Raw genomic sequence first — 12,774 nt, 5'->3', positions numbered from 1 at the left:
CTGTGCATCTCCATCTGTTGTTGCATGTCTGATGAGAATCTCTTGCAGAACAAATTTTTGTCCCATTTCTCTTGCCATTTCATACTCTGAATGTGGTGCAACTGGTGACAGATTTGCTGTGCAGTCAACATGGCCTCCTGGACATTTCACATCAAAACCTTTTCCCTTCAGCCATGCTCCAGTCCAACACAGCTTGTTTTCTATTGTAGTTCCCACAGTGTATTGCTTCTCTGTAACAGTTTCGCAGGCAATTCCAACAGCTTGTGATGAACTTTGACCAGGTTTCTTTTCATGTCCAAAGCTAATGGCATTGTATCTCGCATCAAAAGCAACATTTATTTGCTCAGGATGCTGAACACCACGCATAACATTAACTTGTCTGACTAGTTTCAGCTTCTCTGTCATGTCCATTTCATTCAGCTCCACAGTTGCTTTGCCTACAATGTTGGAGGCCCTTTGCATAGATGTTTTGCTAGGTGGCGGAATGTCAGTGGCTGCAAGCAAGTATCTAGCCCTGGTGTTGCCCATTGGTGTATCTTGTAATCCAGCTTGAAACATCATATTTACAGCAGCAGGATTTGGCCCAGGTTTATTTGTTTTTATCTCATCATACAACTTATACTCTGGTGACTTAAAGCTGCAGTTTTTACACATCATAGTATGCTTCCAAGCAAGTCCCCATTTTATTTCATTAGCAATTTGGAACTCTGGTCTACCACATATGTTGACTTGATTGCCATGGCGATGAATGATATCATTCCACATTTCAACATTTTTTTTCATACAGATCATACGTGTCCCATCATGCTCATTCAAATTTGTCTCTTTCAGGTCCAGTTTTGCTTTGGATGATGGTTGTAGAATGTTTGCAGTCCCATGTGTGCCATTACAGTCTGGTGCCTGAACTGACTTGAGACCCCCATTTGTCGGCTTTGTCACTGCTGTGAGAGAGAACTTGTCTGCATCCATTCTTCTTGTCACTGGAACAGATGCAGCACTGGAACTTGGTAGAGTATTATCAGTCAGATATGTGACTCCTTTGTTATGTGGAATATATCCAGGTTTAAAAAAAGTTGTCTTCCTCTTCTTGTACCCTTTCATGGTTTCAGTTACGATAACTGCATGTAAAATACAAGAATCATCCTCTCTCTCTCACTTATATAGTTAGGAGAAGGCATGCTAGCTTGGTTTCAGAGAACTTCACCAACTCTTCAATACTACTGGAAGCCTGACATCTGAAGACTCCTCCCCTTCATGGGTGGAAATGATGTCATGTACTTGGTTAGACCTAGCTTGCGTATTTAGATGCTACCAGATTTCAGGTGTTACCTTTCATTGACAAGCTTTGGTTTAATTGCTTCACACCTGATAAGGAAAACCATTGATGTTTATGACAAAGGATTGGAGAGACTTTGCCATAGAACAAAATTTGTCAACTTCAGGTTTTAAAATTTCATTAAAATTTAAGTTAAATTTAAATTTTCATATCAAAATATGTATGATTTTTTAAAATTGAATTTTCTAAGAAAGTTAAACAGTCTAGTTTAATTTCTAGTAATTTCCAGATTGGTGTTAGAACTAAAAACTAATTACAGTTTATTTGAAGTGTTTATCTTGATTAGCAAAATCACAATTAAACTTTAAGTTTTGTGCATTTTTGAAATTCGGCCATTTGGAATTGAGTTGTGTCTGTGTTACAGTGGTGTCAGCTAAAAGCCTGTATCTGTCCTATTCATGGATGAAAGTCCTTAAAACTTTGCAGCAGCATTTAAGAGACATTGATTTGATCATGGATGGAAGTTTTATCCATGGAGGTGAAATTGTCTAACCCTGTCAGGAATCAGTTCACAATTAATACTTCCAGTTCAGTACCCACGAATGTAGTTCTAGTCTATTTTTAGAACATTTTTTCCTCTCTCATTTTGGTGGTGATAGAAGAGTTTTATTTATGCATTTTTGGTAGGGATTTAAAGGTAACTGTTTATTCTTCATAATATGAGCTCAGGGTGTTGTTGTATGTGTGTATTTCGGCGACAGTGCACAGTGAGTAATAAGGCCTTGGTGATGCTCCGGAAGTGAAATGTGTGTTCTGTTTACATGGTGATGTGTTGACAGTTCAGCATCTAAAAAAAGAGCAGGTCAACCTTTGACGAGAACTTCACCGTGAAGTCATCTTTGAAGGTAGTTTAGATTAGCATATGATTTGTATTGATTGTCACACAGTGGAAAGGTCAGTACTGAGAAACCAATGTAGATAACATATAGTAAAATTAATTGTGTCCTATGTCCATTTGCTGCCAGTTAAGCAGGCAGGATAAGGGAGACCATCAGCACAATTCTCCAAAGGGATACAATCCTAACCTAGAGGCTGATAGCTCTCTTCTGCCAAAAGGGAATTAAGTATACGCATACTGAATTAATATCGACGTTTTCACCCATCGTCATTTTGTGGCCCGTTACAAGAAACGTAATATTATTCCCCTCATATGTGACAACGTTTAGTTTCTTGTCAATAGGGACTATGCAGTGGCCGCCCCTGACGACAGAATAAAGCGTGCCTTTTGAGTATCTAAGCAGCGATTGATAACTTTCTAATACCTCGGATGCATTATCGGCTTGGCCATCTCTTCTACGTTTTCAAGATATGGTTTCTCTACAAAAAAAACACAAAAACAACAAAAACAGCCGTTTCTGGCTCCATTATCGAGGACAACATTTCGGTTTATGACCCCAGGAATACCCAACGGCACACTGGAACGCTTTCAATGAGATGCTCTACCCCGGCTTGCATGAAACCTTTGCGACTTGTATAAAATTCACTGAGCAGTTGTTAGCTTCACTGTTCCGCGTCAAGCAGTCAACTTTGAGTTTGCTTGAATTATTAAATGCATGAGGTTCGGCTCCATGGATTGGCTAGTAGTCACTTCTGACAATAGTGTACATCGTATCCAGATTGGTGTTCGCCGTGCTTCTGTCGCCAGTTCGAATTTTTTTTCCACATTAAATTCTTTGCAAAGGTGCTCTTAAGCAGTCATGTCATTGATGTTTCCAACCTCGTTCAACTCTGTTTGACCAGGAAAAACACACTGTTGCTAAATGCGAATTCTTCGCAATGGCGGTATACATGTAATCGATAAATGCTGCGTTTCATCTCTGGCGGTTCTGAACATGCTTTTTCTGTTAGAACAGGTAATCGCAAACAATGAGGAAACCATTACCATTCCTTAAAAAAAAATTATAGGATACAAGTATTTCAGGCTATCATTCGTGGATTACTTATGATCACATACCCTGCAACCTGCGGGTAACCGTAGCCTATATCAAGGCTACCCTCTCCATAATTTATTTATCCAGGCTGCTAGCCAGTCTCCTTGGGTTTGAAATTCCTAGCGGATAAAACTTATATAATTTCGTCCCAGATTATATCAAATTAGCAACCAATAAATTCGCTTTCAACACCCTCAGAACAGTTTATGTTCGGTGCATGGAATTATCATTTTTTTGAAACAAAACATTTCTGACGTATTTTGTGATTCTGGCCAAGAGCTGACCACTATAAAGTAGGTCATTTTAAAGGTAATAACTAGTAGGGCTTTACTGCAACAAAACAAAACAGCTTGAGCCAGCTTCTTGGGGAACAAATGCACTCGGCTTGGTAAATAATGTTTAAAGTTACTGGGTGTGGACCAAAACAACAGTTGCACTATTTCTTCAAAACTACATTCTTGTCCTGCCAAATCACACAAGAAAGTATTACTCTTGCACATTGAAACTATACATTTTAAGTAAAAAAAACAAATTGTACTGTACTTTTATCAGACCAAAATCAAGGTACAGCTGCATTATCCTTAATAGCACACGTGTATAGTTCTGTCTTAAAACTGGTTTCATGGCTGCAATGACCTGTAAACGATGGGATTCGATTCGGTAAATTATCCATTAGGAAACATTAATAACATGGGCTTGCGGTTACAAGCTTGACACAGAGTAAATGAAAGTTACCTTTTGAAACTCACAGCATGGCAGAAAAGACAAACATTTAGATATGTATTGGTTTCTGTTATGACTATCAGTATACACATGTATGATAAAACTAACTGGCATAAGAGGGAGGATGGCTGGTTGGAGCAAGACGACTGTGTGTGTGATTTGAATTTCTAACGTAGCTTTAATCATTTTTCTGTCATATCGCTACGATGTCTGCACTGTGACAGTTTATAGTTATGTCTAGTACTGGGGCATCATGCCGCAGACATGTAGCATTATGTCCCACCCAGTAACATTATCCTGACACCAGGCCGACCGGTCGTAACACTGAACACTTAATGCGGAGCGCCTAGTGAGGCAGCTGTTAGTACCACAACCTCCTGTATCCGAGGTGGACACTCGAACCACTAGGCCACCGGAACGTCGGTTGGAACAAGACAGATGCTGTCCAAATATGACGATCACTTATTCATTATTCATCAAGAAACATGTAAAAAGAATTTAAATTTATATTGAGATGAAAAGGCCATAATTATATGTAGTATCGGCGGGATATATATTTCATTCAGCAAGTATTTCAAGGTCGATAGGTTCATGAAAGAAAAAACACGGAAAAGGTACAATAATGTTTTTGGACACATTTAGATTCCTCCGACAATCTATTCACAAACTAGCCAAATTAATGAAACCTTTACAGAACAATGAATCTATTTACAAATTTGAGGTTTAAAATTGAGAAGGAAAAACAACGTTTATCCATATGAATAGGTGAAGAGGTTTGAAACGTTTATTCATGTGAATAGAGTTGAAACGTTTAACGAAACAGCGATACGGCCAATAATTTGTTTCCCTCATCATTAGCTACTGATGCACATCAAATGATTTTTTAACATTTCAGTATCACCACCCAAATCCTCGAGTTTTCTGTTCCCGCTTCGTTTGTTTTTATCCTAAATAGAGAATAAACCTTCATGTAGTTTCAAGCAGTATCTATCATCATATATGACTTGTTATTCTTTCCTATGATCTATCCCCGATCCCGATGTTTAGAAATATTGAGATCGTTACATACTTCGTCAAATTGTTTCAGTTTTATGCACTTATTGATTAGATTAAACCAGGGACGTCATTTAAAACTTTTTCGGGGGGGGGGGGGGAGAGGCAAAACTTGATTCCGGAGCAGGGTGAAAAACTTGACGGGCTTGTTAATTTTCGTATTTAGGTAACAGCCGACATGTACAAGCCAGTGCTGTACGATGTGTGCATATTGGGAATTTTGATTTGTTGTTAGCATGCGAAGGTTGAAAACTTTTGGGAGAATATGGGACCGAAATATCTCACGGGAACACGAGAGGTTTCGGTCATAAACTCACACAAAAGTTTGCAACCTTAGCATGCTACCAGCAAATAAAAATCGGATAATCCCCATTGTCACTTAACATAAATTGGGTTTTGATGGAGTTATTTATACATACTTCCAAGAAATTCGAAACGATTTACTAAAACAAATGATATCGTCTTTCTTTCATACGGCCGAAATCATCAATTACTGTGTCAATGATGACGTTTTTTGCATCTTCATGGAGGCATGCAATAACCAGCAGATCACTGAGTCTTTGATCTCAATATTTGTTTCTGAGGTAAGTTTTCACTCGTTTCATGCAACTGAAAAATCGTTCGTTTTGAACTGATGTCACCGCCAATGTCAGGAAACGGTCAATTGCTTTTAAGAGCTCACTGAAACCAAGTGGAAGACGACTCAAGCATGTTAGAACTTCGTGAATAGTCAACGATGTTACATCTTTATCCATTAAAGACTTTGCTGAAGACACTTGTATGCGAAGCATCATTGTATCGATACCGCTAGTGGCATATAGTTTCACAAGTTCGTTGACTGTATCCGGGTATAAAAAAAGTTTGTGCACTTGGGTTTAACGCCTTTAGAACACTACAGTTAACTGTAAATCGAGCATCGGGTTAAAAATAAACCTGTCTACACACGCAAAAAGGACTCTGGTACGCATTGAATCATCACTACTTTGAGTCGTTTCTGTAACCTTCTTCTTACCAGTTACTGGCAGCACACAGTATTCCGATAATTTATTTGACATCACATGAGTTCTCTGTGGCCTATTACCGTAGTTGACGTTGTTCAGTGGGATTCCAGTTTGAACTCCAATTGCATCAGCTTCTCTCACAATACCATCCCAAGTGTCACTGCTTCGAAATGCCATCAGATCTTTTTTGTGGAGTCTAACAACACAAGGGCAAATAAATAATCGACTGATGAATTTTGTAATTCTTGAGATAACGAGTACACTGCTCCAAGTAACATTTCATCCACAAGCAAACAACGAAGAAATGATATTGAATGCATTCGTTTTCGCAGCCCTGTTGCTAACCTGTCAACATTCTGTAAAGCAATGGCTTCCAACTCATTAACAATGGTTTCAATTCGAAGCTTTATTTTGAGAACGGACCGATACCAATAAGATCATCGAGTTTCACCTAATCTTTCGAGCTCCATGACTTCCAGATTATCCTCCATTTGTGCTTGCACAAGTAGTTCATGTCGAGGGCCATTAACTGACAAGAACACACAGACTGATTGTATGATGGAAAACATGTCAACGATCTCAGGTATTTTTTCAACTGTGTTGAATAAAACTAGGATCAGACGATGATCGTGGCAGTGTATGTAGAAGACATGTGGAGCAATTTCTTTAATCCGTGCCTGAACACCTCGAAGGCTGCCACTCATGACCGAAGCACCATCATAGCATTGAGCAACATTTTAATCCCATGATAATTTGTCTTCCAGAACTGCATTGTTGACAGCAGTTGCCAGTGCTTCAGCATCTACCTTTTCCACATGAAAGGAACCTAGAAGCGTTTTCCAAACTGAACCATCTGGTAACGTTGATCTGATGACGAAGATCAGTTGTTCTTTGCGAGAAATATCCTTTGATTCATCGACCATTAATGTCCAGTAGGGTCCAGGTGAATCAACTGTATTCTTTCTAAGAATGTTTGCCAAGCAGTGTAAAATATCAGTCAGATACTCTACTGATGTGTAATGTCCATATCTTGTTCGAAGTCTTTGTCGTAGTTGAGAAGAAAGCTCACTCATCATTTCGAGCAATTCAACAAAATTTCCTTTGCTTGACGATCCATTTGATTCATCATCGCCACGAAAAGCCAAACATTGACAAGTTTGATATGAATTCGCAAACATTAGATACGTAAGACGAATCCTATTTTCCAGAACATCCAACTTTCTCTGAACATTTATCAGATTTGCTACAGATCCAACCTTTCCAGCTGACACATTCTTTGCAGTTTGCAGTGGTCCACATCACTGTGCTATCTTTGTGCTTGCTACTGGACTTATGCTGTGTTAGCAATTCTATATCTTTCCATTTTCTAAATCCCTTGTCAACAAACGTTATGTTCCCACACATTTCACTAGGACGGCCAATATTGGAAATAAAAGGGCGACAGCTGAAACAAAAGACAGCATCCTGATTAATGGAGTATTCGATCCATGGAAATTGTTTGAAATAGCCGCAGTTGAAACGACGCTTAGACGTTTGAGGATATTCTTGTAGTATTGGTTGAACTGGAACGTCGTGATGAAAACGTGATACATCTACAACTGACACTTGTTTTTCTGACAATGCTGGTGATTGGGGTAGGTCTAATGGGGCTCCACTTGTAGAAGCTACTGCATCGTGATCAACTGATTGGTCAGATTCGATTATCTGTTTTTTTTTTATAATACTTCCTACTGATTCTGTAACTGATTCCACTTCCGGTATGCTTTTTCTCTTCAAGAACTGGAACATTGATGACTGTGTTGCTTTCTTTGCCATTATGATTTTGAACAAAAATAAATATATACACTCCAAATTCTTTTTCTTATTTAATTTTTACTGTGTTTACATTTCTGATGTCCTAGATACGAATAAAGGTCGGTCTGGCATAAGTGGCGGCACTGAGTCTGAAATCACTATACAATCGAATTATCGAAGTGAAGAAAGTTGCCCATAATAGCGGTCGCTTGATACTGGCAGCCAGCCAGCTGCAGCGGCACGCTGATGCTATCATGCATATATCAACGCGCTGGCTCAGGCTGAATAACAGATTAGAGAGATAGTAATAGCAGGGATGTCACTTCAAATGTTTTTCGGGGGGTCTGGGACAAAACTTGACGGGCTTGTTCATTTTCGTATATAGGCTACAGCAATTTTACAGCACATGCCAATTCAGGGGGGCAAATGCCCCTCCCCCCACCCATGACGTTCCTGGATTAAACCACACACTCTCATAACAATTATTTTATCAGAAAATAAATTTGAAACCTGTAAATAGATTCAGCTTGCTAGGTGATAGTTTTATCATTTAAGTGAAACAATGATATATCACATCCTGGTGCTACCACAGGTGCTTGACGCGAGCTTGATGTTAAGAAAAAGAAGAAAGAAAAAAAACAATTATCTAAAGGAAAAAAGTCATACAGAGTGACAAAAATACCTTAGATTACCCCGATGACCCGTTCTGACATAGGACCCTCTCTATCATAATATATAAGAGAGAAGGTACGGAACTTCCAAGTACTTCGCTCCACCCATGACCATCGATTTCCTTCTGCTATTTCCGTCTTTAAGGGCACACGACCTTACTGTATGGCTTGTTCTACTCCTGAGATATTTTTCTATCCACCAAGTTAGAATTGACTTTTCTGCGTTGTACCAAACTGAAGTTACGGGCTCCGAAACGTGCGATTTTCGTGAATTTTTTCATTGTGGACAAGTCCGTGCGCCTATGATAATAAGTATAACCTTTCGAGCCAATCATATTTTGGCGTTGACGTTAGTGCTGCATAGTTTGCCTAGTTTGAAAATAGATATGCATGTATACGATGTGTTGTGCAGTGAAGAAGACAATGTATAGTTCTTGCATGGAACAGGATTCCTAAAGTTGAATCGAGTTAATGGTAAGTAAAAAACTTACTTTTGCATCTACCGCTGTTTTGTAATTCAAGAAGGGATGCATTATAGAGTTTAAAACATTGTCCATATAACTCTTGTCACCGGTTTTCACATGAGCACAGACTTGTCAACAATTAAAAAAAAAATCGCGAAAATCGAACGTTTCGGAGCCCGTAACTTAATAATAATAATAAACTTTCAGATCTACATCCACGGGAAAAGAATGCGTTTAAGCAGCTAATATGTGGTGTTCGGGGTGACCTGGGAGGGGTAGTACCTCTGGTGGATGGGCACGTCGTGCTCCTTCGGGAGTAGCTTGTCCATCTTTGGTCCTCACCAGGCGCTCAGCCCTCACCTGTGGCTCCAAGTAGCTGTAGCATGTGCAGCGGCCACATCACGGGCAACGGCTTCGACTGGCCGGCTAAACCAGGTAGAGGGTAGCCGACGGGCCTCAAAAAACCCTCGGTGACTTAGGAGCTTGCCTATCCTTGCATGCAAAGCCAGTTTCGGCAGACTGGGCGGAAGAGATCAACTGAGTGATCCAACGGCCACGAAGGCGAACCTGTAAACGTTTTGTGGAGAGCGCAGGGTATGACAAGGCACGGAAGACGTCATAGCCATCCAATGCAGCCGAAGTAGTCCCCAGCCGTGACGACTCTTCCTACCACTGAGTTCTAACTACCAAGGCCGAGAGAGTGAGGCTGTCTCTGTGCAAAGGCTGCTTCACTTTAATCTCCTTCACGCACAGGTTATGTTGTGCACCTATCATTCATCCTCATCATCACACTCATTGTTCCTTACCTGCACCTACCAAAGCCCTACGGCGATGGGCGACTGGCGACGTAACAGGTGGAGATGACCACTGGGAGTTGTAGTCAGAGACCTGCACGTAGGCGGCCCTTGGACAAGTGGTCGTTTTGCTCTGCACCCAGGGCAGCAGAACAGTTCGGCAGCATCCAGGGGCGACTGAGCAGACCTTTTCAGGACGGCGCTGCTCACCCTGAATAGGGAGAGGCCTAGAAAAGGTGGCCTAAAAAAAGCTTGCCCTAAAATATCTGGCCAGCATTCCGCGGCTGGCAAGATCATCCATATCCGCGGTCGAAATAATCAAAGAAAAAAACTTATTATTGGAGCATGGAACATCCGTACTCTCATGGACAAAGAGAACGTAGCAAGATAACACAGGAGAACAGTTCTAGTTGCTAAGGAGCTTTCACGCTACAATATTGACACTGCAGCCTTGAGTGAAACCAGGTTCGCAGAAGATGGTTCTCTTACTAAGCTAGCAAGCGGCTACACATTCTTCTGGAAAGGAAAAGCCCAAAATGAGGACAGGATCCATGGAGTCGGCCTGGCTATCAAATCATGTCTTCTGAAGCAGCTTCCGGAAATGCCTGTTGGTATCAATGAGAGGCTAATGAAATTGCGAATACATATCAGCCACAAACGCCATGCAACAATCATCAGTGCCTACGCCCCTACCCTATCGAGTCCAGCAGAAGCCATCGAGTAGTTCTATACCGACCTCAGCTCTGTACTTAGCTCAGTTCCAGCTGACGACAAGATCATACTACTGGGGGACTTCAACGCCCGTGTTGGCTGTGATTATGGTCGATGGAAAGGTGTGCTTGGCAAACATGGTGGCGGCAGAATGAACAACAACGGCCTTATCCTACTCAGCAAATGCGCAGAATTTAACCTCCTAATCACAAACTCAATGTTCAGAACGGCGAACAAACACAAGAACACCTGGATGCACCCCAGATCTCGCCAATGGCACTTAATCGACTATGTAATAGTCCGCCAGCGTGATGCCAGTGCGAGGAGCAGAATGCTGGACAGACCACAGACTTGTCCGAACTACCCTACAGATGCACATTGCCCCTCATCACCTAAGACGTCCTAAACTTGTGCGCACAGCCTTCAACATTGTCAAACTTCAGCAGCCTTCCACCAAGCTCGATTTCCAGAAGAGACTAGATGACAAGCTGTCATCAAACGGACCGATATGTGGAAATGCCTCCGAAAAATGGAACAAGCTCAGGGACACGATAAGAGAAACAGCTATGGCGACCCTGGGCCCAAAGAAGCGAATCCATCAAGACTGGTTCGACGAGAACAACGATGCCATTGAAGATCTGCTTGCCAGAAAGAACAAAGCATTCATGGACTGGCAGAATGACACAAACTCCATCAACAAAAAAGACCGCTTCAAATTCTATCAAGCTGAGGCTCAGAGGGAAATCCGCAAGATGCATGACCATTGGTGGAAAAGAAAGCTGATGAAGTGCAAAGCTATGTTGACACTAACAACTCCAAAGAGTTCTATAACGCCATCAGGTCAATCTTCAGCCACGCAAAGTCCAGCTCTGAGCCCTTGCTCGCTGCAGATGGCATTACACTAATAAAGGACAAGAATGGCATTAAGGAAAGATGGAAAGAACACTTTAGTCAGCTCCTAAACATGCCCTCATCGGTCAGCCAATCTGTTCTTGACCAAATACCGCAGCAGCCAACGCACGACCAACTGGATACTTCACCAACGATGGAGGAGTTGAGGAGGGCCCTTAAACAATTTAACTGTGGCAGGGCACCTGGAAAGGATGGTATCCCAGCGTAGGTGTACAAGGCTCTCAGTGAACAGACTCTGGAGGCATTCCACGATGTGCTAATCAGCATCTGGATGGAAGAAGAGATGCCAAACGACCTCAGGGACGCATCAATCATGACCGTCTATAAAAATAAAGGCACACATGTGGACTGCAGTAACTACAGAGGCATCTTCCTGCTGTCCATAGCTGGCAAAATACTTGCTCGCATCATCCTCAACAGGCTTATTGCAGCAGTGTCAGAAGATAACCTCCCTGAGTCTCAGTGTGGTTTTCGCCCAGACCGCAGCACCGTTGACATGATCTTCGCAGTGAGACAAGTCCAAGAGAAGTGCCTTGAGCAGAACATGAATCTGTATCTGTCTTCGTGGACCTGACAAAGGCTTTTGATACAGTCAACAGAGACGCACTGTGGGTAGTACTCAAGAAACTTGGTTGTCCTCAGAAGTTTACCAACCTCATTCGGCTCCGTCACGTTGACATGACTGGAGAGATTCTCTCAGACGGTGAACCCTCTGAGAAATTCCCAATATCTAATGGTGTCAAACAGGGCTGTGTACTTGCTCCGATACTCTTCAACCTCTTCTTCGCATAGGTACTGTTCCATGCCATCCGTGACCTTGACATTGGCATCTACATTAGGTATCGCCTGGATGGACCAGTGTTTGATCTCCGTCGCCTAGCTGCAAAAACAAAGACGCTAGAAAGACTCATCATTGAAGCACTCTTTGCAGATGACTGTGTCCTCATGGCCCATGAAGAGACTCACCTACAGGCAATCATGGACAGATTCTCTGAAGCCTCGAACTTATTTGGACTCACAATCAGCCTAGGAAAGACAGAAGTCCTCTTCCAGCCCGCCCCAACCACTGTTCCCTCACAACCCTGTATCACCATTGGCGACACGCAGCTGAAGAATGTGGACAGTTTTAAATACCTTGGCAGCACAATATCTAGTGACGGCTCACTGGACAACGAAATAACTGCGAGGATCCAAAAAGCCAGTCAAGCACTCGGACGACTTCGAACCAAGGTTTGCAGCACAAGGACATACACCTGTCAACAAAGATGAAAGTGTACAATGCAGTTGTCCTCACGTTTCTCTTGTATGGCTGTGAAAGGTGGACACTCTACCGAAGACATATCAGTCAGTTGGAACAATTCCACCAGCGCTCCCTGAGATCCAT

Source organism: Sinohyriopsis cumingii, chromosome 3, assembly GCF_028554795.1.
Source record: "Sinohyriopsis cumingii isolate HCF-2022 chromosome 3, ASM2855479v2, whole genome shotgun sequence".
In the NCBI taxonomy this organism is placed as follows: Eukaryota; Metazoa; Mollusca; class Bivalvia; order Unionida; family Unionidae; genus Sinohyriopsis; species Sinohyriopsis cumingii.
This window is presented reverse-complemented; position numbering follows the sequence as displayed.